Source organism: Notamacropus eugenii, chromosome 3 (genome assembly GCF_028372415.1).
Source record: "Notamacropus eugenii isolate mMacEug1 chromosome 3, mMacEug1.pri_v2, whole genome shotgun sequence".
Lineage (NCBI taxonomy): Eukaryota > Metazoa > Chordata > Mammalia > Diprotodontia > Macropodidae > Notamacropus > Notamacropus eugenii.
The window spans coordinates 432,936,779-432,961,491 of NC_092874.1; the positions used below are offsets into that span (position 1 = coordinate 432,936,779).

The following is a 24,713-nucleotide window of genomic DNA, read 5'->3' on the forward strand; positions in this document are numbered from 1 at the left end:
CCTCATTTCAAGCTACTTCTTTTCACCCACCCCACTCCTCCCATCATGCATTTGCCTCCATCCCCTTTCCTCCCCAAGCTAGGATCACATTCTCTCCATGTCTCTAACTGTAATAGGATATTAGCTACAGAAACCAGCTGATGAATTTGTCAGTCCAGCGTAATGGTATTAGTCCATATTTCTGTAGCAGCCCGAGACTTATCAGGTGATTTCTTCCCAATAAATGATGCATGTAGTAGCAACAACAGCATTTTGCAGGTGAGGGAACTGAGGCTTTTACACAGTTAGTATCTGAGGCAGGATGTATTGCCAGATCTCCCAGTTCAATATTCTGTCCAGGACACCGTGCCGTGTCCCATGTTCAAGTCTTTTCTATCTCATATCATGCAGTCTCTCCAACCCAAGCCCAGAACTGTACACAGGATAATCTTCCACCTCTTGTGGGCAGCCAAATGCTTACTTTCCACCTAAGGAAATTTCCGGGGCACCAGAGGCAAACTCAAATAGTTTGGAGAAAACCTTGGGCCAGACATTGCCTAAATTCTCAATATTCCAAAAAGAGAATTGTCGGGCATACAAGCCCTCCACTCCTACCCAGAGGGCCGGACAGAGACCTTCCCACCATCCACTTCCTGGGACCATGGAACCACGGATGATGTATACAGACAAAGAAGACAGAAAACTTTCTAAACAGCTGTGTCCACTGTTCTTACCAATCAGAATGGCAGGGAATGTACCTGGAGAAACTTGTCTAAAGGCTTTCAAGATGTTTCATTGTAATTCTAAAAGGAAAATACATTCTCTGTCCCCCTCCCCTCCCCTCCCCTCTCACCCATGGTATGTTCTGTATGCCTATATATATGCATATTTACATATATTCCTATATGCATATATACATGTAAAAAGTTTAAATATATTTGAACATAGATTGACCATAGTTTGTTAAAGTTTGAACATATATATGTTCAATACATATGTAATCAACATATATGTTCAACACATGTCTCAAAACTTTTAAAGTGTATTTGGAAGTGTATATATGAACATATACACATATGTTCAAACTTTTTTTTAATCCCTTTATTACATGAGAGAAAAAAAATCCTTAGTTCAATCAAAAGATATGGATTTGAACCTCAGCTCTGCCACTTACCTTGGCCATGTTACTTTTCTTCCTCAAGCTTCAGTTTCATTATCTGTGAAATGGGACTAAAAACACCTGTACTGCCTGTCTCCCAGGTTTGTTATGGGGGTCAAATGAACTCATATAGGAGAATCATTTTATAAACTGTAAAGTGCTATAAAGGGCCACTAGGGGGCGCAGGGAATAGAGCACAGGTCAGGAATACTAATATTCCTGAGTTCAAATTTGGCTTCAGCCAACGATCCAAGAGGAAGGAATTTTCTGCACCATGCATTCCATATTCTAATTCATCCAACAAGTATTTATTAAGCACCTCCTAGGTATATAGGATTGTGCTGGGTGTTAGGGAACCACGACAAAAATTAAATTACTCTTTTCGAGGACTTTTTCTTCTATAGGGAGAAACAACAAATATAGATATATGTCCACATAAAATACATATGAAGTGAATATGAAATATACAAACTAGTTTGGAAGTGGAAAACATTTCAGATTGGGAGGTTTATCGAGAAAGGCTTCACATGGGAATGGACATTTGAGATGGCCATCAATGGAAACTAGGAATTCTAGGACAGGGTAAGAAGGAACACTTTTCAGTTATAGGAGATAGCCTATACAAAGGTTTGGAGGTGGGAGATGGAATATTTGTTTATTGATGAAATCAAAATTTTATATTCTCTCCAAAGTAATAATAATATCATAATAACCAGCATTTACGTAGCGATTTACAAATATTATCTCATTTGATCCTTACGACAACCTTTTAAGGTTAGGCACTATGATTTTTCCCATTTTACAGATGAGGAAACTGAGGCTGAGAGGTTAAGTGACTTGCCCAGGGTCACACAGTCAGTAAATGTCTGAGGCTGAATTCCTGAGGCTGAACTCCAGGTTCAGTACTCTATTCACTATACCACCCAACCAGCAAAAGTATTATTATTAAGTATTTATCTTTAGCAAATATATTTATTTCTTTTTAATAAATAATTAATAATTATCATTACATAATTATTTAATAATCATTATTATCATTTAACATTTATATATGGTTTATCAAGCTCTTTGCATACTCTATCTCATTTGATTCTCAAAATACCCTGTAGCATGGGTACTATTATTATCTCAATTTTACAGATAAGCAAACTGAGGCTGAAAAGTTAAGTAACTTACTCAGGGTCAAATACACAGGAATACACAGAAAAGATTTGGACTAAAGTCTTCCTAGATTCCATGTCCAACATTCTATCCACTGTACCAGCCATCTAGAAAAAACTTGCTATTATTATCAGCTAACAATTACATAGTGCTAGAATTTGTGAAGTTCTTTAATGCTCTGTCTCATCTGCTCCTTGTAACAACCCTGTACAATAGGGTGCTAATGTTACTCTCATTTTACAGATGAAGAAACTGAGGCTAGAAAATGTCAAGTGACTTGCCCACACAGGTATACTGGAAGAGCTGGGATTCAGATCCAGGTAAGCTGACTCTAAACCCATTTCTCTTTCCCCTCTTCTGCCTCCCTGCCCCACTGAGAAGGCTAAGATGGCTTATCCCTGTCCTGGCCCACACCAAGACACTACATGCTGTGTTTGCAAAGACCCTGTGGACACAGCAGCCTGGAAAGTGATCTCAACTGGAAGTCAGGAGGCTTGGGGTCTGCTGTCAGGTCTGTTAGGACCCTGTGACTTTGGGCAAGTAACTTCCTCATCCTGGGTTTCAGTTCCTTATTTTCACAATGAGAGGGCCATATTAAGGGATCTCTGCAGTCCCTTGCAGTGCAGACAAACCTGCCTTGCCCAGAGGTGCTCTGTCCTCTGACATGCCTTAAAGAAGCATGTTTCCCTTGGAGTGTCCCTTTTCATTGACAGAGTTCTGCCTTCACAGAGGCTGAGTTTCAGGATTGCCCACCCCATCACCCCTCCTCCTAACTGACTGAAGCAAGGAGCTGCTTCAGCTTCTGATTTTTCCTAATCAGGAAAAGAGTGTCAGAAAAATTAATCAATGGATATTTATATGTGCCAGGCATTGTGACACATGCTGGGCATAGAAAGAGAAACCAAAAACAAAAACCCTGCTGCCTTCAAGAAACTTATATTTCTTTCCTCTAAAAAATGTATTCTGAATTTAAGCAACATTAAATAAAACAGGTTTTCCAACATAGTAAGATAGAATAATAGGATTATACATGAAACTGCAGGTCTCTGTTCTGCACAGCCTGCTTATTGATAAGATCAGCCTGTGGCTTTCAGATCTGTCCTGCTTGTCTGGACTTATTTCTAGTCTTCCCTTTGTTTTGTTTTCTACATTTAAAAGAAAGGATTTCTCAAAAACCCTCTTTTTTCTTTTCTTTTTCTTCTTTTCCCTCTTTGCCCTCTGATATCCACTCGCAATGGAAAAGAAAAAGAAAAACCAAGCCTTCGTAACAAATATGCAGAGACAAGCAAATCACATTCTCACGCTGTCTGAAAATATCTTACTATTCCTCTTAACTGTTGCCTCCTACCCCCCATCAGGATGCTACAGTCTAATGGGAAGGACAACATGTTCATAAGTAACAATGTTGGCTACATGGTAGAATATGTACAAGAAGATTGGAAAGTGACGGATGGCCCCGGTTGGGAAAGGCAGTGATTCTCAAGGTTTTTGCTCATAGAACTGTTAGTATCATTTACTAGGAGGTATCATCTGGGAGATGTCAAGTATGAATTCCATACCATTCACGGCACATCTTCTCATATTGCTAGCACACTGCATAGTATGCTACAACACATCCTTTGAGAATTACTAGTCAAACGGCTGGAAAAATTTAGGAGTTTTTGGTTCAAATTCTATCTCTTGACGCTGATCAGCTCTATGACTGCTCTGAACCTGTTTTCTCTGTAACAAGGGAATAATGATACTGGAACTGTTGTTGGGGAAAAAGTGTTGGCTAAACCCAAAAGAACCACATAGCAGAGAGTTAATGGGGTAACTTGATCCCCTGGGGTGTCGAACTTCTGAAAGTGCTGACAAAACCAGGATTCCTTCAGCATCCAGAAAAACAATCAAGTTTAACATCTAGTTGGCGAGAATGGTCAAAACAGGAAGGTACCAGAAGGTCTTTTCTTACCCTTGTTTTCTGTGGTCCCTTAACTTCTCCCCGCCCTAAGGTGTCTGCCTATAGGCACCAGTGTCCTAGAGACATTGCACACACACACACACACACACACACACACACACACCTCAACTAAATTTGTCTTTAAATGTCAATGTGTGAGGGGCAGCTACTAGTGGCAGTGAATAGAACACCAGCCCTAGGGTCAGGAAGACCTGAGTTCAAAGCTGGCTTCAGATACTTTGCACTTACTAGCTGTGTGACTTGGCAAGTCACTTACCCTCAAATGCCTTGCCAAGAAAAAAAATCAACATTAGGGACTATTTGTCCTAGGGTCATTTTGTATCCCTTGATTCAGGAGCCAAAATTGCTACTTATGGTTTGCGTTACTTTTTGCCAAGAGATCTATGGCCCATTTTTGGATTAGAGCTGTGATTTCATTGGTATGGGGGACTGCCATTGAAACAGCTCCCTCTTCCCCACTTTATAAATAGTCACAAGATATGAACAGGCAGTATTCAGAGGAAGAAATTAAAGCTATCTATATTGATATGAGAAAATGGTATAAATCACTATTGATTAGAGAGATACAAACAAAACAACTCTGAGGTAACACATCACACCTATAAGATTGGCTAATGTGACAAAACAGGAAAATGATACATATTGGAGAAGATGTGGAAAAGTTGGAACGCTAATTCATTGTTGGTGGAGCTGTGAACTGATCTAGCCATTCTGGAGGGCTATAACAGCGTGCATACCCTTTGACCCAGCAATATTGCTTCTAGGACTGTATCCCAAAGAGATCATACAAATGGGGAAAGGATCACACGAAAAATTTATAGCAGCTCATTTTGTGGTGGCCAAGAACTGAAAATTGCCCATCAATTGGGGAATGACTGAATAAGTTGTGGTATGGAATACTATTGTGCTATAAGAAATGACAAACAGGCAGACTTCAGAAAATCTTGGAAAGACTTATATGAACTGATGCTGAGTTAAGTGAGCAGAGCCAGAAGAATATTTTTCACAGAAACAGCCACAGTATGTGATGACTGATTTTGATAGACTTAGCCCTTCTCAGCAATGCCAGGACCTAAAACAATTCCAAAGGAACCATGATGGAAAACACCATCCACCTCCAGAGTGGAATGCAGAGCAAAGCAGACTGTTTTCTGTTTTATTTTATTTTGTTTTGTTTCTTCTCTCTCATGGTTTCTCTTCTTTGTTATAATTCTTCTACGCAACATGACTACTGTGAAAATGTGCTTAATAAGAATGTATGTGTAGAGTCTATATCAGATTATATGCCATCTTGGGAAGGGAGGTGAGAGGGAAGGGGAAAAAATTTAAAACTTATGGAAGTGAACGTTGAAAACTAAAAACAAATAAATTGGAAAAAAAGATACAACTCCCTCTCTCCATGTAGACTGGCAACTTAAAATTTTGCCAGACCCAGACCTCCATGCTACTTCCCAGCTCTCTCCTGACCATGGCTCCTTCTCTCCAGTCATTACTCTCATCTCCCTCCCACTGGAACCTTGGACTCTGACCCTGGGAGAATCACCTGAGAGGAATCCAGTCTTAGCAGATCATGTTACAGGTAAGGAAACTAAGATCCAATCCAATTCAAATAGTTTCTATGCACTTACTTTATGGGAAGCAATGTGCTAGGACCTGGGGGAACTACATAGATAGGAAATTTCTCCTTTCATTATTGTTCAATCATTCAGTCATATCTGAGTCTTCATGACTCCATGGACCATCGCATGCCAATACTGTCCATGGGGTTTTCTTGGCAAAGAAACTGGCATGGTCTGCCATTTCCTTCTCCAGGGGATTAAGGCAAACAGCGATTAAGTAACGTGTTCAGGGTTACACAGCTGGTAAATGTCTGAGACCACATTAGAACTCAAGTCGTTTTGTCTCCAGGTCCAGCACTCTATCCACTGACTCACCTTGCTGCCTCCACTTTTCCCCTTTCCAGGACTCCCTTTATATGTTACTTTCTTCCATTAGAATTTAAGATACTTATTATTTGTTTAATTTATATACTCAGTACAGTGCCTGGCACATAGTAAACACTAAATACATTTTTCCATCTCTGACTCTGTCTCTTTCCCCAACCCAGGATCACATAACTACTTTGTGTCAAAAGCAGGACTTGAACCCAGGTCATCCTAATTCTATAGACAACTGTGTATTCACTAAGTCACACTGCCTTTCAGGATCTCAGCTATATGCTCTCTGAGCAGAGGTTCACTTACAGGAAGGCTCAGGAAGTCTCCTAAATGTCCATTCTCTACCAGATATACATATATCTGTATTCGCTCTTCTTTCAAAGCCAAGTCGCCCTGGGACTCATGTTCCATGGGGCCTAGCCACATCTTTAGACACAGGGAGGGACCTGCTGAGGTCCAGCCTGGACTGGCCACTATAAAAACTGTAGAGGAAGCGAAGAGTTTGTCTTCAGCACCTCTCACATTCCTTTTCTTTGCCCTTTCTGTCCTTTTTCTTCCCTCCATCCCCTACTCAACCCTTCCCAGAGCATTAGGTGCTCCCTGACAGCCCCCAGTCTCTCCAAGGAAAAGAGTCTTAGCTCTTCAGTGTGAATTAGTTTAAGATGTGCTCATGCCCCTTAGGGTGTCTAATAATAAGAACAGCTAACGTGTATATAATACCTACTATATGACAGGCACTGTCTACTTTACAGCAATTATTATCTCATCTTGATACCTTGATCCTCACAACAACCCTTGGAAGTAGGTATTATTATCCCCACTTTAAAGTTGAGGAAACCAAAGCAAACAGGGTTGTGACTTGACCAGGGTCACATAGCTAGCGAGTGTCTGAGACTGGATTTAAACTCAGTTCTTTTTGACTAATAGAGCCCAGTGCTCTATCTGTTCCAATATCTAGCTGCTTCATAAATCTTTCCTTTAAAGGGAGAGCCTGGGAAAGGGCAACCCTTAACTGGCATGGAGTGGTGAGAATAGCATAGCATTTAGAGTCAAATGGCATAACTTTAAATTTTGGCTCTGCCATTTATAGCACCAGAGCTGAACCAAGGTCCTCTGTATACGGTAACTTCTGAGTGCATGATTTCATGGATCAGTGTTTATTTTCATGATTTCTTTTAGCTAGAGCTTCTGAACTGTTTTGAGATCTAAATATGTTCAAATACAAAGGAAAAGAAATTAAAATAATACAAGACTATTATGCACCCACTAGAAACTATAGGAGGGGTTGGAATAATGTGTTCCATAGAGCATAGGTGCTCAAGATGCAATCCATCCTCTGCAAACCTGAAAGTAATCATTAATGAAAAGAGATGGATGTTCAATAAATAAGAGGTATTCAAAACATCCTCACAAAGACACAGATATGGATAGTGAGCTGCAGAGAAATTTCTAATGTCTTACACACAAAAAATAACTCAGCTATCCCAGAACCAAGATGCAGGGAGAGGAAAGATAGTGGCTAAAGTAGAGAGCATGAAATCTTTTGTTTTTTAGTTACAGCTAGGTGCGTTTCCCAAGAAACAAAGGGCAAGAATAAATGAGCAGTACTCTGGATGGAAACTGATCTCACTTAACATATTCAAAAATTATCTGGAAGGAGGAGTGCACAGTGAGACCCACAAGTATGCAGATGGTCCTAAACTCTTCCAGGTGGCACTAACATGCCAAACTGATTAGGGAAAAACTGAAAAAAGATTTGGAGAGACTGTGAGTGGGCAGAGAAGTGACAGCTGTGTTTCAGTGTGAGCCAGTAGAGGGCTTATTTGGGGGGAAAATAACACAATTTATAGTTACAGGATTACAAACTTCAAGCTATCAGTTAGTGATCCAGGAAAAGAATCAAGGAGTCATGAGAAGATATTCTCTGAAGTCATTGGTCTAACTAAAAAATGTTTGGACATAGTCAGATATTAGACACCAAATAGGAATTAGCATTGACTGATATAAAACCAAGGTGTGTCTTCACTTCTCCAGATCACTGAAATAGGAAGAATGTTCTCAGAATCAACATATTTGGACTGTATTCGTGGCTTTGCTACTAACTTGTACATGATATGGGCCAGGTCACTTGACCTCTAGGTCTCAGTATTCTTGATTGCAACAGAAGGAGTTGAACAAGGGTACATTTAAAGTCTCTTCTAGCTCTAACAATTGATGAGTCTGTGAGTACTGTACACAGTTCCAACAACTGTAACTCAAGAATAACCCACTAGGGCTTAAAAAAATGATTCTGAGGAAAGCAGTTAAGATTATCAAGAATGGAGGGACTAGACTTTGACATAAGAAAAGAATGAAAGAATGAGGTCTCCTCAATCTGGAAAGAAAAACGATCAGTAGAGACATGCCTGGGGTTTATGAAATATGAGGGCTATATAGAGAGAACATAAAACTCTAAAATCAGAAGACTACCTCTCTAAAACTTGACAACGGTGAGTTCTGAGCAAATAAAATCAAATTCTATTTTACAAAGCAGGCCATAAATTTATGAAACTTGTTTCCCAAAAAGATAGTAAGTCAGAGATTTTGTCATGTTCTAACTGGTCTATATACCTCAGTAGCTAAGTCTTAGAAAGCTGCCTGAGGCTCAGAGAGGTTAAATTCTTTGCCCATGGTCAGTCAGTCAAGTAGCATTTATGAAGCACCTACTATGTGTCAGGCAGTGTATTAAGTTCTGTTATACAACCAGTAAGTGTCAAGAGAGGGATCTGACCTCATGTCTTCCTGACTCCAAGATCAGAATTCCCTCCACTACGACATGCTGTCTGTCAAAGAGTGATATTAACTGAAATATAGATAGGAAGGGTTGAATTAAATTCCCGTGAAATCAGGGACCTAGACAATAGTGATCATTTAATGCAGTCTGCTCATTTTTCAGATGATGAAACTGAGACCCAGAAAGATGAAATGACTTGTCTATATCACACAGAGAGTGAACATTTAGACCCAGATTTTAGTCCTCTTTCCCTTACATCCACATGTATGGATTGAGACCGAAACTGATGTTGGGAAAGACATCCTACAACATATTCCTTTGTGGCCCCATCAGAGAAAGAAGCTTGGGTTTAATGTGACTGATTCAGAATGGCACACAATAGAGAAATTGAAGTCTCTGGACCTCAGTTTCCTCATCTGTTAAAGGGGTTGGTCTAGATGGGCTCTAAGGTCCCTTCTGCTCCAATATTCTATATTCTAAGATCCCTTCCAGCTCCAATATTCTGTTCTAAGTGTTAGCATTCCATGTTCTAACATTCTGTGTTCTAAGCCCCCTTCCATTACCAACATTCTATGCTCTAATTTCCTTCCAGCTCTGACATTCTGTGGTGTAAGGCCCCTTCCAGGTCTAACATTCTGTTTTCTAACATTCTATCCAATTCTGATATTCTCTGATCTAACATTATATCTTCTAAGATCTCTTTCATCACTAACACTCTATGTTCTAAAGTTCCTTCCAGTTCTGACATTCTGTTTTCTGAGGTCCCTTCCAACTCTGACATTCTGTGTTCTAAGGTCCCTTCCAGCTCCAATCTTCTATGTTCTAAGGTCCAACATTCTGTGTGCTAAGGTCCTTATAGCTTCGATATTCTACGTTCTAAGGTCCTTTCTACCACTGGCATTCTGTGCTCCAACATTATGTGTTCTAGGTCCCTTCCAGCTCCAACATTCTATGTTCTGAGGTCCTTTCCAGTGCTACCATTCTATATTCTAACATTCTGTGTTCTAAGGTCCCTTCCAGACTTTATATGCTATGTTCCAAGGTCCCTTCCAACTCTGACATTCTATGTTCTAAGGTCCCTTCCAACTCTGACATTCTATGTTCTAAGGTCCAACATTCTGTGTGCTAAGGTCCTTATAGCTTTGACATTCTACGTTCTAAGGTCCTTTCTACCACTGGCATTCTGTGCTCCAACATTATGTGTTCTAGGTCCCTTCCAACTCCAACATTCTATGTTCTGAGGTCTTTTCCAGTGCTACCATTCTATATTCTAACATTCTGTGTTCTAAGGTCCCTTCCAGACTTTATATGCTATGTTCTAAGGTCCCTTTCAGCTCTGACAGTCTAAATTCTAGTGTTTTCCACCCTAAGTTCCCTGTCAGATTCCATGATTCTAGAAGATATACGTAAGAAGCGTGTAACTTAGGGGAACATTGCTATCAAATCCTCCCACCCTTTAAAAAACTGAAGTTGGAGATTAGAGTTCCTAGTAGAGGGAGAAACATCAAGACCCTAGGAATGACATCACTGTATAAATACCCCAGCTGCTCCTTCAGTTCTGCATGGCAGATCACTTTATTCTGAGCTGATTCGCTGAAGAGATCTCTATTTTAGGGAATAATTAAATGATGCGCATGGTACACAATAATGAGATTTTAAAAGGGAGAGAAAAAGAATCCTGTAAGTCTGGGGAACATGTGATATGGAGATTGGATACACTTGCCTGTAATTATGGTGGGACTAAAAAACAGAATGCTTTTACGAGCCATGGGACAAATTTTCTTTTCCATGGCCAGCTCATAAAATTAAATAATGCTGATTCAATATAGGAGCAAAGTGGGTCAGTGATAAAGTTTGCTTTGGAGGAACATCAGGCAAATCTAATTTTCCCAAGACACACATTAGCATCATGTTAGATAAACAGTGCTTCCGTCCTTGACGATCTCCTTCAGCAAGCCTGGTTATTGAGAAAGCTGCGATTGAGAGGCATTCCATATTTGCCTACAGGGGTTGTACCTTTAATTATATCCAAGTCCTATATCATCATTGCTACACTCATCATTAAATATTTCTTGAGCATTATCTTGGAGACTGGATATAAGAATTCATTGAAGAGAGCACATTGGTCCCCACTGCCTTCAGGACATAAAGTCCAAACTTCTGAATCTAATATTCAAAGTTCTCTAACAACTTCTCCACATTCTACCATCCCAGACTTATCTCGATATTACTACCCTACATTCACCCTCCCCTTCATCGAGGCTGGTCTCCTGCCCTTCACTCCCTGGCAGTGCTTTACACCACAGGTGGCAAACTCAAATAACAATGGATCCCTGACGGCTGCATAGTGACTTAGAAAGTCACAAATTAATATTATCTATGTTTTATTGCATTTTTATTTATTTTGTTAAACATTTCCCAATGACATTTTAATCCAGTTTAGTCCCACTCTGGAGTGTAGTAGACCTGAGCAAGTCACTTGACCCTCTTTACCTCAGTTTCCTCATCTATAAAATGAGTTGGGAAAAGATGGCAAACAATTCCAGTATTTTTGCCAAGAAAACCCCAAATGGGGTCATGAAGAGTCAGACATGACTGAAAAAAGACTGAACAACCACAAAATCCACTAAAATTAGCACAGTTAGTGTTAATTAGAAAACCACTTTGTACATGGTTGGTGCTTAATAATTATCTATTGATGGAGTAAGATAAGTATCATAAAGGACATGGAAGAGGAGGTTGAAAGAAAAAAAAATTTGATGTGTCCTGAACATATAATGAGATCCAATGAGGTCAGCCCAAGTGTTACATATGAAAATTAAAAGACACAGAGGAAAGTTTCAGTGTGTTGGATAAATGCTCCAAGAAAGGTTTACAGAAGGAAACAGCACAAAAATCTCACAGGATGAGAAGAGATAGAAAGGCTGTGACCTGTACTGGTGGATGGTTTACCCAGATTGATGAGATCATGAATTCATGGACATTAAGTATCAATTGATTCTCCAAAGCTGACATCATAGGCTAAATGCACACACACACACACACACACACACACACACACACACACACACACACACCCCAGGGTTTAAGGAAACATGATATATAATAGAGTGACAAGCAATATAGCATTTTAGTCATATGCTAAATATAAACGATATTTGTCAGCTGGTCCAGGGCATCAGTTTTCCAACTTATAGCAAAGAAGCAGGGGGGCTCTCCATTTGAGGTTCATGAACTCAGGCCACACTGCACAACTCACAAAGTGTGGCATAAAATGTCATGTTCATGTTCCTATTATGGGCCAGGTCCAATGTAGGCTGGGCTGGCAGTTTGGGTTTGAGATTGGGATGAAATGAGTTACTCATAGAATATCTAATTGTTTAACAAACTGAGGTTTACATAGATATAGCTTGGAAAACACATTCAGCAAGGACAGAGCACTGCTTTGTTGCCTTTCTTGTCTGTATAGAAATGAGTCTGGTCATCAAGGTATGGTGACTCACTTAACAATGGGACAGCCATCAAAGCTCAGGGGTATTATGTTCTCAGGTAACAGGGCAGCATTAGCTACCGCTAATCCTTAACCAATTAAGTCTTGACATTGAGGGGAAAAAAAAACTAACACAAGAGTACATAGTAAAGATCCTGGTAGATATCATTCCTACCACACTGCTGGAATTGGAATCAGGATGATAAGGTTCAACTCTCTCTGCAGACTGTGATCAAGTCATTTTATCTCTGTAAGTTTTGGTTTCCATAGCAACAAAATGACAACAATAACATGTCTAGTGCTTAATTCCCAGAGTTGTTGTAAGACTCAAATAAAATAATGTATAGGACGTGCTTTATGTACTTTAAAACATCATGTGAATGTCTGTTATTATTATTATTACTGTTACTATCACATGGCATAAATGATACCTTGAATGGGGAAAAGGCAATGAAGGGAGGAAATGAGTATTTATATAGCACCTACTATGTGCTAAGTGCTGTGCTAAGCAGAGCAGAGGGATAGATGCTATTATCATTTCCACTGCTCCCATTTCTTCCCCATCTCTTTGCCTTGAAATGAGGGGACCAGTTGTCAAGATTTTAGGATTTGTTTTTATGTTAAACTTCAAGCCAGCTTTTACACTCTCCTCTTTCACCTTCTTCAAGAGGCTGCTTACTCTTTTTCAGTTTCTGAAAAAGTGGTATCATCAGAGTGGTATCATCCACATATCTGAGATAGTTGGTATTTCTCCTGGCAACCTTAGTTTCAGCTTTTGATTCTTCCTGCCTGGTGTTTAGCAAGATATGCTCTGCATATAAGATAATAAGTAAGGTGATAATGTCCTGTCCTACTTCTTTCCCCATCTTAAACCAATCCATTGTTCCATGTTCAGTTCTTGGTCCACATACAGGTTCTTCAGTACATAAGTAAGATGATCTGGTACTCCCTTCTCTTTGAGGACTTGCCATATTTTGTTGTGATCCATATAGTTCAAAAGTTTTAGTGTGATCAATGAAGGCAGAAGTAAATGTTTTTCCAGAAGTCCCTTGCTTTCTCCATATTCTAATAAATTCTGGCAATTTGGTCTCTAGTTCCTCTGCCTCATCAAAAACCCACTTGTGCTTCTGGTAATTCTCGGTTCACATATTGCTAAAGCCTAGCTTGCAGATTCTTAAGCATAACCTTGCTGGCATGTGAAATGAGTACAATTGTTCAATAATTAGTACATTCTTTAGCATTGCCCTTTTATAGGATTGAAATGTAAAACTGATCTTTTCCAACCCTGTGGCCATTGTTGAGTTTTCCAAATTTGTTGGCATATTGAGTGCAGCACTTTAACAACATCATCTTTTAGGATTTCAAAAAGCTTAGCTGGAATTCCATCACTTCCACTAGCCTTATTGTTAGCAATGCTTTCTATATAAAGCCCACTTGACTTCATTATCCAGGATGCAATTTGGCTCTAGTTCAGTAACCACATCATTGTGTTTATCAATGATGGTAAGATCTCTCTTCTATAGTTTTTATATGTATTTTTGCCACCTCCTCTTAATCTCTTCTACTTCTGTTAAGTCCCTACAATTTTTGTCTTTTATCATGCTCATTATTGCATAAAACACCCCCTTGATATCTCTAATTTTCTTGAAGAGATCTCTTGTCTTTCTCCATCTCTTGTTTTCTTACATTGTTCATTTAAGAAAATCTTATCTTTCCTTGCTATTCTCTGGAATTCTGCTTTCAGGTGTATATCTTTTTCCTTTTCTCTTCTACCTTTCACTTTCCTTCTTTCTTCAGGTATTTGTAAAGCCTCATCAGACTGCCATTTTGGTTCCTTACTCTTCTTTTTCTTTGGAATATTTTTGGTTTTGTTGTTTCTGTTAATGCTTCCTCCTGTGCAATATTGTGAATCTTTATCCATAGTTCTTCAAGAACTCTATCTACCAGATCATCTCCCTTAAATTTTTTCATTACTTCCACTCCATATTCATAAGGGATTTTATTTAGGTCATGCTTTTATCGTCTGATGGCTTTTCCCTACTTTCTTCAATTTAAGTCTGAATTATGCAATAAGAAGCTCGTGATCTGAGCCACAGAAAGCTCTAGGTCTTGCTTTAAATGACTGTGTAGAGTTTCTCCATCTTTGGCTGCAAAATATATAATCAATCTGATTTCAATATAGACCATCTGGTGATGTTCATGTGTAGGGTCAGCTTTTGGGTTGTTGAAAAAAGGGTTTTATGACCAATGAGTTATCTTGACAAAACCCCATTCTTTGTTTTGACTCCAAAGTCAGACTTGTCTGTTTTCCTAATTATCTTGTGATTTCCTACTTTAGCATTTTAATCCTCGATGATGATTGTGACATCTTTGTATGGTGTTATTTCTAGATATTGTGGGTCTTCATAGAACTGATCAACTTTGGCTTCTTCAGCTTCAGTGGCTGGAGTATTGACTTGTATTAATGTGATGTCGAATAGCATAGCTTGAATTCAAACAGATATCATTCTGTCCTTTTTGAGATTATACCCCAGTACTGCTTTTCTTATCATTTTATTGACTATGAGGGTCACTCCATTTCTTCTAAGGGATTCTTGCCCACAGTAGAATATGTACTGATCACCTAAATTAGATTCATCCATTTCCATCTATTTAAGTTCACTGACACCCAAGATGCTGATGTTTAATCTTTTCATCTCCTGTTTGACCTCATCTAGTTTACCATGATTCATAGATCTTGCATTCCCGGTTCCTATGAATATTAATGTGTGAATACGGTCTGTTTAAAATGCTTATTGAATAAACAGCATATCCTCGTAGTGTGAATGTTAATCAGACAAGCTGAAATGGGTAGAGTGGTAGTTGACCAGGATGATTGAGGGCACTTGAAACCATATCACATGAGGATTAAAGAAACTACAAAATGTCTAGCCAGAGAAAGAGAAGATTTAATATTGCCATGAGTGCAGTCAATACAGTCTTGAATTATCTGAAGGGCTATCCCAAGGAAGAGAGAGGAAATCTATCTCATCTGTCCCCTTCTTGCAGTTCACACAGACCCCACTCTAGTTTGGGTCCTCATCACCTTTAGCCTGGACTACAACAGCCTCCTAATTCATCTCCCTGCCTCATGTCTCTTTCTTCTCAATTCATCTTCCATGTAGCTGCCAAAGTAATTTTCCTGTGGTAAGGTTCAACCATGTTACTCCTCTTCTCAGTAAACTCCAGTGGGTCCCTATTGACACTAGAATAAAATATAAGCTTTTCCATCATTGTCAAAGGTCTTCACAGCCATTCTTTCCAACTTTATTATACATAATGCCCTGTCCTTCTACGATCCAACCAAGCCCACTGTCTTGCTGGTCCTCATACATGATACTCTATTTTCCATCTCTGTACCTTTGCACTGGCTGCCCATGTTTGAAATGGACTCCCATCTCATCTCCACCTTTTAGAGTCTTTCGTTTCTTTCAAAATTCTGCTCAAATGAAACTTTTCCAGATCCTTCCCTGTTGCTAATTCTCTACCCTTTAAAAAATTATCTTATATTTATTTGGTATACATACATATACACACACCTATCTATATATGTATATGTATATATGCATACATATATACACAACTACATATATACAGACACATACACATATATGTCTTTTGTATGATTATTTATGTACCTGTTGTACATTTCAATGATATCTTATATTTCTTGTTAAACATATGTCACTTCCTCCAACAGAATGTAAGCTCCTTCAAAGCAATGACTGCCCCATTTTTATTTATGCTTTCCCAGAACCTACTATAGTGCCTGGAGCTTAATAAAGGCTTGTAGACTGATTGATTGATTGATTGATTGACTGATTCTGATTGATCCCAGAGGGCAGAATTAGAACTAATGAGTAGAAATTACAGGGAGGCAAATTTTCAACTCAATGTTAAAGGCACTTCCTAACAGTTGGATTGACCTGCAAGGGAATGGGGCTGCCTTGTTCTATAGTGAGTTTCCCATCAAGAGATTAGATAACTATTTCTCAAGGATGTTTTAGGGGGGATTCATGCTTCAGGTAGGGAGTGACTTCTAAAGCTTGCTCAACTCTGAAAGTCTATGATTCTGTGATTTAAAGATGTAGCTAAAAATGTAGAAATCTATACAAATGTGAGATAGATAGCTGGTTAAAATTAATGATGAATAATGAGGTCAGGCTACTTGTATCATGGAAGGAAACACAGAACTTCAAAATGGAAGAATCATATCTGCTGTACCAAAAGAGATTTTTAGGATATTACTAGACAACAGAAAAGTAAAGAAGGGTAGGAGTCAGAAACCGGCATTTATTAAATGCCTACTATATGCCAAGCTCTTTACAAATATTATCTCATTTGATCCTCACGACCAATCCTTGAAGACAGGTGCTATTAAATGCCTTTACAGATGAAGAATCGGAGGCAGACAGAGGTGAAGTGACTTGTCCATAGTAAGTGTCAAGAAGTCAGATTTGAACCCGGGTCTTGTTGACTCCAAGTCTACTGAGAGTCTACTGTCCACCACCACCACCACCACCACCACTACCACTACCCCTGCTACAAGCCTACTACTCTTGCTGCCCTTTCTGATAATGAGCCTGATTTTAGCTACTCTGGTGCTCAGATGCCAGAACTATACTCTAAGACTTTCCAGTTCAGTAGGACCCTCTCAAACTTGTATTCTATTCTTAGGGAACCCAGTATAATCTCTGCATCAAGATGAGGTTTCAAGAATGTGGAAGAAAAAAAATAAACATATTGATTGCTAAAGTACGTATACAATTATTATATCATATCTTCACTCTAGTAGCAGAGCTATTAACAACAGTTCAGCAACAAAGAGAAATCGTCAATTCAATCATTAATGCTTTAGGGTTGGAATGGGGCTTGGGTGCATCTAGACCAACAACCTCATTTTACCACGAAGACCAGAGAAGGAGGACGCTTTGCCTAGGGTCAGACAGGGAGCAACACAGGTAGGATTGGAACCCAGGTCCACTGATTCTAAATCCAACCCCCTTTTGCCTCTCCAACTGTAAAACTGAAAGGATTTCACAGGATTTCGAGCTGAAAGGGGCCTTAGGGAAGATGAGAAAACTGAGGCCCAGGGAGGGGAAACAACTTTCCCTAAGTTACACTGCTAACTGATAGCAGAGCCCTGTAATTCCTGCCTTGCCAACTTGACTAGAATTGTTATAGGAATCAAATTAGAGAATTTATGGGAAAGGGTTTTGGAGCATTTTAAAGTGCTATATAAATTGAAAGGATCGTACTGATTATAACTCACAATTCTGTGAACAACTAAATGAATTAGGCAATGATTTCCACCACATTTAGCTCTCACTGGCAAGAAACAAAGATCCACGTGCCTTGGTTTGGGGTCCATACCATTCAAAACAATCAGCTCAGATGACTTAGTGAGAAAACAGACATAGCCCGAAGCTACAGTACACCACAGGAAAAGTTGATTTCTAAATCCAACCCTGGGCAGCTCATTCTGCTCTCAGATTTTTCCAACTGGAGTCAATTCACAGAAAGATAGAAATCTACACAACAAGAAACAACAATGGCTGTCTGGGAACAAGGCTGGGCCAGTCCATGAAGAATTGTACCTCAAACTCTTGGACTAGCCCGAACAGAGAATCTTGAAACCACAGATTGTTCATAGCTGGAAGGGACCTTAGAATATAGAATGCCAGAGCCGAAAGGGGCATTATAGCGTAAAATATTAAATCTGGAATGGATTTTAGAACATGAAATAGTAAAGCTTGGAAGAGACAGTAGAGCACAAAATGTTAGCTCAAGCAGGGAACTTTGAAGATAAAATTAGCTGGAAGAGACCATAAAGTGTAGAATGTCAGAGCTGGAAGGGACCTTTGAACATAGAATATTAAAGCAAGGGAGCAAACTTCAAACATGGAATATTAGAGGTGGAAGGACCTTAGAACATGATTATAAGAAGAAATGATCTTAGAATTTAGAATGTTAGACTAGGATGTGTCTTAGAATGTTAGAAGTGGGAGGGAGCCTTAAAACACATCAGAATGTCAGAATTGGGAAGGAACTGAAAATTCAGAATGTTAGAGCAGGAAAACACCCAAGAACATAGAATGTTAGAGATGGATGCAGTTTTAGAGTATAAAACAGATACAGCTACAAGAATGCTTTAAGCATTCCAGGGGTGGGGAACCTACAGCCTTAAGGCCCCACTTGAGGACCTAGAGGGTCACATGTGGCCTTGAGGCTGCACGTTTCCCACCCCTAGAGAGTGACCAGAAACCTGGGTTCTGGTCTCGTTGTTCAGCTGTTTCAGTCATATCCAACTCTTCATGACCCCATTTGGGGTTTTCTTGGCAGAAATACTGGAGAGATTTGCTATTTCTCAATTTCCTTGACTGAGCGATCTCTCTCTTCCGAGTGTCTCTATAAAATGAGATGAGTTAAACTAGATGATCTCAGAGAACCCTCCCAACTCTAAAATTGTGTGATTCTCTCTCCTCTCTCCCTCTCAGCTGTTCTTTCCAATATTCCATGCTTTTAATAAGAAGCAGGCTTGTGACCATAGAGCAAAGCCCATTTCGGAAGATCAAAAGTGCTTACTGCCCAGCTATTGCTTTTTAACTGGGTCAGTTTTTACATCCTTTTGATTTTCTTCTGCGGGCTTCATTCCAGTTCTCCCTATAATCAATCTGCCCTTCAGAGAGGCTTAAAAGCATTCAAAGTGACTGCCCTGAAAGCTGTGACCCAGTCTGTATCCAGAGCCTAGCCATGCCATGGTCCAAGGATGGTACTTTGGGTTACAACTATCATATATTTTTTAACTCAACTTTTCCCTTTGAGTCTCCTAAAAATCTATGACTGTACAAAAACAAAGCAAAAACAGAAACCTTTTCCCTCATCCTCTTCACCTCTCAATGCCTCATTAAGCACCCTCCTCTCCTACTCCCATCAGTCTCTGGTAGTTATGAGGTCCAGTGGAAAGAGCACTGGTTTGGAAGCCAGAGGACTTGGGTTCCAATCCTGGCTCTGCCATAGAAGACCTGTGTGTCCTTGGATATGTCACCTAAGCACTCTAATCCATGGTTTGCTTGTCTACACTGTATCCTATACTGATTCCTATCAATTCTAAAATGATTGGATTATACTCTAGCTCTAAAGCTATGATCCAGGGCCACCTCCTGGATTCTTCAGCTGCTCATGCCCTTCCCTCTAAGGTTATTTGCCATTCACTCTCTACTTACCTTATATGTTCTGATTTAGCTATGCTGTTTTCTTTGTTAGAATGTAAAACTCCTTGAATGCAGGGACTGTTTGTGATTTTTACTTGTATCCCCAAAACTCAGCCAGTGCCTAGAGCTTAGGAAGCACTGAATACATGCTTGATGACTGAGCCACTGATTGATTGATGCCATGTTCTCCTGACCAGACCTCTAGCTCCCATTCATTGCATCTAACTGGCTCAGCCACCTCATCCATGCCAGCTTCCTGACTGCTTTTGGAAAAGAAGCATCATTTGATTGATTGCCTGCAGTTCCACTAACCATTCCCTTGAAATTATTTTTCACTGGCCATCACTCACCTATATGTGTTGACTCCCATATTTGAAGGCAAGCTTCTTGAAAGGAGGGGCTATCTCTCTTTGGATTTATATTCCCAACTTAACATAGTGCCTACCACATAGTAAGCACTTCATAAATGATTTTTTTCAATTCATTCAATCAATCACTCATTCATTGATTCATTCATCTTATGACACCCACACTAACCCCAAAGGGTGAAGGTTAGAAGAGAAGCCCATAGACCAGAAAGAGAAGGTAAACTTGGAATGCCTGGAAGCCATTTACATGTGATTGTCTTGTATGGGAATGGGCTTTCTCAACCTCTTGGTTTATAACTGTGATTAAAGGCAGTCACCATAGACAAAAGAAAGAACTCTCCAATGGGAGGAAGGTTGGTCCAAACTGTGGTCTGAGTAAGAGAATAAACAAGTCAGCTGCAAGAGAGATACTTCATACTATCATGAAGCAGCAGAAAGAGGTCTGGAGTGAGTCAGAAGATTTGGGTTCGAATTTCAGCTCTGCTATTGGCTACCTCTGTGACTGTGATCAAATGCCCTAACCTTCAGTTTTCCCCTCTGTAAAATGAGATTGGACTAGATGAGTTCAAGGTCTCATCTGACCCTCAATCTAGGATCCTATGATCCTTTTTATCTCTCCCCCAACCTTGGTTCTTTTTTTTCCCTCTCACCTAAGGATTCCTTTAGCTTTTCCTTTCCCTTCTCCCTCTCTCCACTTTCTTCAGTGTAACATTAGCTTCCTCAATCCTCCAATTTCTCTCTCTCCTCCTCCTACTCCCCTCAGTCTCTCTCATGTTCTTATTCTTTACCCTACCTCTCAGTCCCCACAGCTGCTAACATCTCTCACTTTCAGATGACCTCGATAGATCTCTCTATATAATCATATAAATAATCTTATAGCTAGATTATATATATGTACATATATTGAACACATATACACATATACATGTTGTTATTTTCCTTTGTTTTTGAAGAGAACCGATCATGGGATAGACTTAACTCAAGCATGGATTAGATTTAAGTGAGGCAGAGCTGCACAAAGTCATCAGCCTCAGTCTCTCTTTGAGAGTCATGGAAGTCCAGTGGCAGGACAAAAGTCAGAATGGCTGGCGATAGCCTGAGATGGGGTGGATGACCCCAGTGTCTTCAGCATCTAAGTCCTAAGTGCTCCATAATGCCTGCTTCTGCTGCCTTCATGGACATTGGAAGAAATTATTCCCATCCACCCATCCCACCAGGGTAAGTCTTCACATGCTTGGTTGAGGTAGACACTCTCTTTAACTTACTGATGGATTGAGACCTGTTGGTTATCTTTGTAGGGTATGGAGTGTTCAAAGAGGACTAGCACCTCTGGTATGAGGGCTTGCCAAGACTTCTTTAAAGCTGGTCATCCACCTCTGGTGTCCACCAGATTCATTTAGCGCTCACCTGTGGCTCCAGGAAGCTATATATCACATGCAGCAGCCACACTCTAGTAAACAGTCTCAGCAGATGCATTGAGGTTAAGGGTAACTTACAAATGTAATATTAACAATAATTATTTATTAATTAAATATTTAATTTATTAATAATATCAATAATAAATAAAATATAATACAAATGCCAGGTTAAGGATAACTGACAAATACATACACATATACACACATACATATACATACACCTACATATAAGTATACAAACACACACACACACATAAATCTTGTACGTGTCTAGTTATTTACCTATTTTCTCCTCTATTAGAATGTGAGCCCCTTGAGGGTAGGGCCTGTATTTGTGCCTTTCTTTGTATCTCCAGTGCTTAGCCTAAGAAGGTAGCTCATAACTAAGCTCTTGATAAATGCTCCTTGGCAACAGGTCTGTAGGTACTTAAATATTCTTCCTTCAGTTCCCATTCTGAAGCAGATTCTTCCAGAGTTAGCAGCTCCAAGGAAAGACAAGCAGCCCGTTAGATTAGGTTGGAGCAAAAATAATGCTCAGACCCCACCATTAGGTTCCCAGTTTATTGTGGACTTAGAACCTTGATGGTATCTTCTTATTGCACAGTCCATTGGCTGTGGGATTCATGGGGGAGTGTGGATCTCATTATCTGTGCCCAGGAGGGGATTGGGGTTATTATTTATACGTTGCCGAATCCCACGGTGATAAAGGTATAATCCTGCCCCGGTTTCTCATGGGCAAGTGAAACTTAGGAGAAAACCAATCTCAGAGAAATTACAAACTCTCCAATTTTTTTCTTTGAAGTAAAGAATTTTAATTGGCCACAGTGGTGCTTGTTTAAATTCCTACCATCGTTTTAAATCACATCTTACCAGGAGGAAATATGTCTTGCTCACTAATTAGAATCTTCAAACAACTATGCAAATGGATATTGTTGGTGTTATCTAGGGATAGACTTTCACCATTAGAAGAGAGTTGAGAGATCAATCACCCTAAGGGATCATGGTTTTAGAACTTCCAGGACTTTAGAAATCATCTAGTCATTTTACAGAAAAGGAAACCAAGTCCTAGAAAGGGTAAATAGCCTGCCTGTATTCTCCCCTCTAATCAAATTTCCTCACTGTTCTTTAAAGGTGTGTGTTTGTCCTTGGTTGCCAAAAAAGACCATGCCATCAGAGAAATGACGACATGACTTGCACTTGACTTTGTTTTGAGTTGAGGGAGGGCTGTGCCTCACTTCTCCTCCAGAGCCATCTGAATCCAGTGACCAAATATTCATCAGAATGACTGGAGATGACCCAGGATGAGGCAGCAGCTGGGGTTAAGTGACTTGCCCAAGGTCACACAGCTAGTGAGTGTCAAGGGTCTGAAGTCACATTTGAACTCAGGTCCTCCTGATCCCTGCACTGGTGCTCTATCCACTGCACCACCTAGCTGCCCCTAACAAAACCAAGACAGTGGAGGAGAAGGAGGAAAAGTCAGAGGAGAAGAGGGAGGAGAAGGAGGAGAAAAAGGAGAAAGAAGATGAGGAAGAGGAGACCATAGATCTCAGAAATACTGACCCAAGAGAGTGAGTGCGGTGCATGGACAGACCTCTGGACTTCATCAAAGGACCTAGATTCCAATCCCAGGTTTGCCAATGACTGTCTGTGTGACCTTGGACAACCTCTCTGGACCTTAACCTCCTCCTCATCTGTGAAATGGGGGGTGGGGATCAGACTGGATTCCAGAAGGCGAATGATAATGCATGCTACCCATCTCCTCCCAGAGCAGAATGTGAAACTCATTTCTGGACAAGGCAATGCAGGAATTTGTTTGGTTAGTCTATGCATATTTGTTATAAAGGCTTTCTTTTTCTATTTTTTTTTTAAATTGGAGGTGGGTGGGAAAGAAAATTTCTGCTTGTTAAAAAAATAGTAAAATAAAATGAGTCACATTGGAAAAACAAAGTGTTTGGATTTGAATACCTGCCCTCTGATATTCCTTCAGGCTCTAACTCTATGATCTTATCCCAGAATTGGGCCCAGATCTAAATTCTGCTGTTACTTACTTCCTGTGTTACCTTGGGCAAATCATTTCAGCCTTGTAAACTCCCTCATTTATAAGAAGTTGGACGGGGTGACCTTTGATGTCCCTTCCAGTTCTAAACTGAAGACATGATGGATAGATAAATGGGAGATAGATAAACACTCAAGTGATGGGGTGTCTGATGGCTTTTACTGGCCTATGATAAAGAGGCTTCAGATCCGGCACCCTGGGACCTTGGGAGGCAAAGATGTCACTACCCCAGGCAACAGTGAGAAGAAGCAAGCTGTGGTTAGAAACACCTACCGCCTCCTGACTCTTGGAAAGGCCTGAAAAGTGTACCAGGCTGTGCTTAGTCAGTTCCCTGAAGGGACCTGACAGACTGGCCACCGGGAAGGCCAGGGCACACCTGTACCTCTTGGACCTGTTTTGATCTGCTCTCTCCACCCCCTCCAGTCCTCCTGGCCTGGTGGACTCAAGAGAACAGTAACGGCCCCAGAATGAGCCCCGACGTGAGCCTTGGGAGGCAACAGTAGCAGGAGGGGTTGGTTTGCCACATGGGGAGGGAAGGAGGTGAATGCCCTGTAGCATTAGTTCCCACAGTATGAGATAAAAGACACCCTCCCCTGTGAAAGGATCATCAGATTCTAAACTGGAAGAGGCTTTAGAGAACCTGGCAATGCCCATTTTGGACAGATGAGGAAACTGAGACCCTGAAGGTTGAATTAACATGCCAGAGGTCATATAGTTAGTGAGAAGCAGAGATGTGCTTCAAACCTATGTCACTTGACCCTAAACAGGATTCTTTCGCCAAGTGCCAAACTACCTCTCAAAGTAGAGGACCCCCATTCCTGGTGGCCCTCTTGTAGAGATAAGAGCACTGACCTCAGAAACAGGTAAGCTTGGGTTTTGGATCCAATGCTGACACAACCTGTATTAACTGTCTTGAAAAGTGATGAGCTCCCTTTTACTGGAAATATTCAAGCAGAGACTAAATGGCCACCAGTCCGGGATATTATGGAGGTTGTGGGACTCCTACACCAGGCAGGCAGTAGTGCTGGATGATGCCTAAGCCCTCTTCCAATGTAAGATTCTATAACCTTAGACTAGTCATTTCACCCCTGGGAGTCTCAGTTTCTCCATTTGTAAAATGAGGATGGGAATAATACCTGTCCTGCTTGGGATGGAA

The 24,713-nt window shown here is 40.2% G+C and overlaps 1 protein-coding gene and 1 long non-coding RNA gene across 3 annotated transcripts in view; one reads left to right on the plus strand and one right to left on the minus strand.

Moving 5' to 3' along the window:
• SYN2 (synapsin II) overlaps positions 1–24,713 on the minus strand; it is a 255,075-nt gene that overhangs the window by 112,393 nt on the left and 117,969 nt on the right. The gene's annotated exons all lie outside the window — the stretch shown is intronic.
• On the plus strand, positions 944–23,407 carry LOC140497469 (uncharacterized). 2 transcript variants are annotated; one of them, XR_011964693.1, is made up of 4 exons: positions 944–2,619; positions 3,543–5,841; positions 21,037–21,301; positions 22,633–23,407. It is a non-coding gene; the product is annotated as an uncharacterized lncRNA (long non-coding RNA). The 2 variants fall into 2 exon arrangements; XR_011964694.1 differs by having other exon boundaries at positions 5,749–5,841.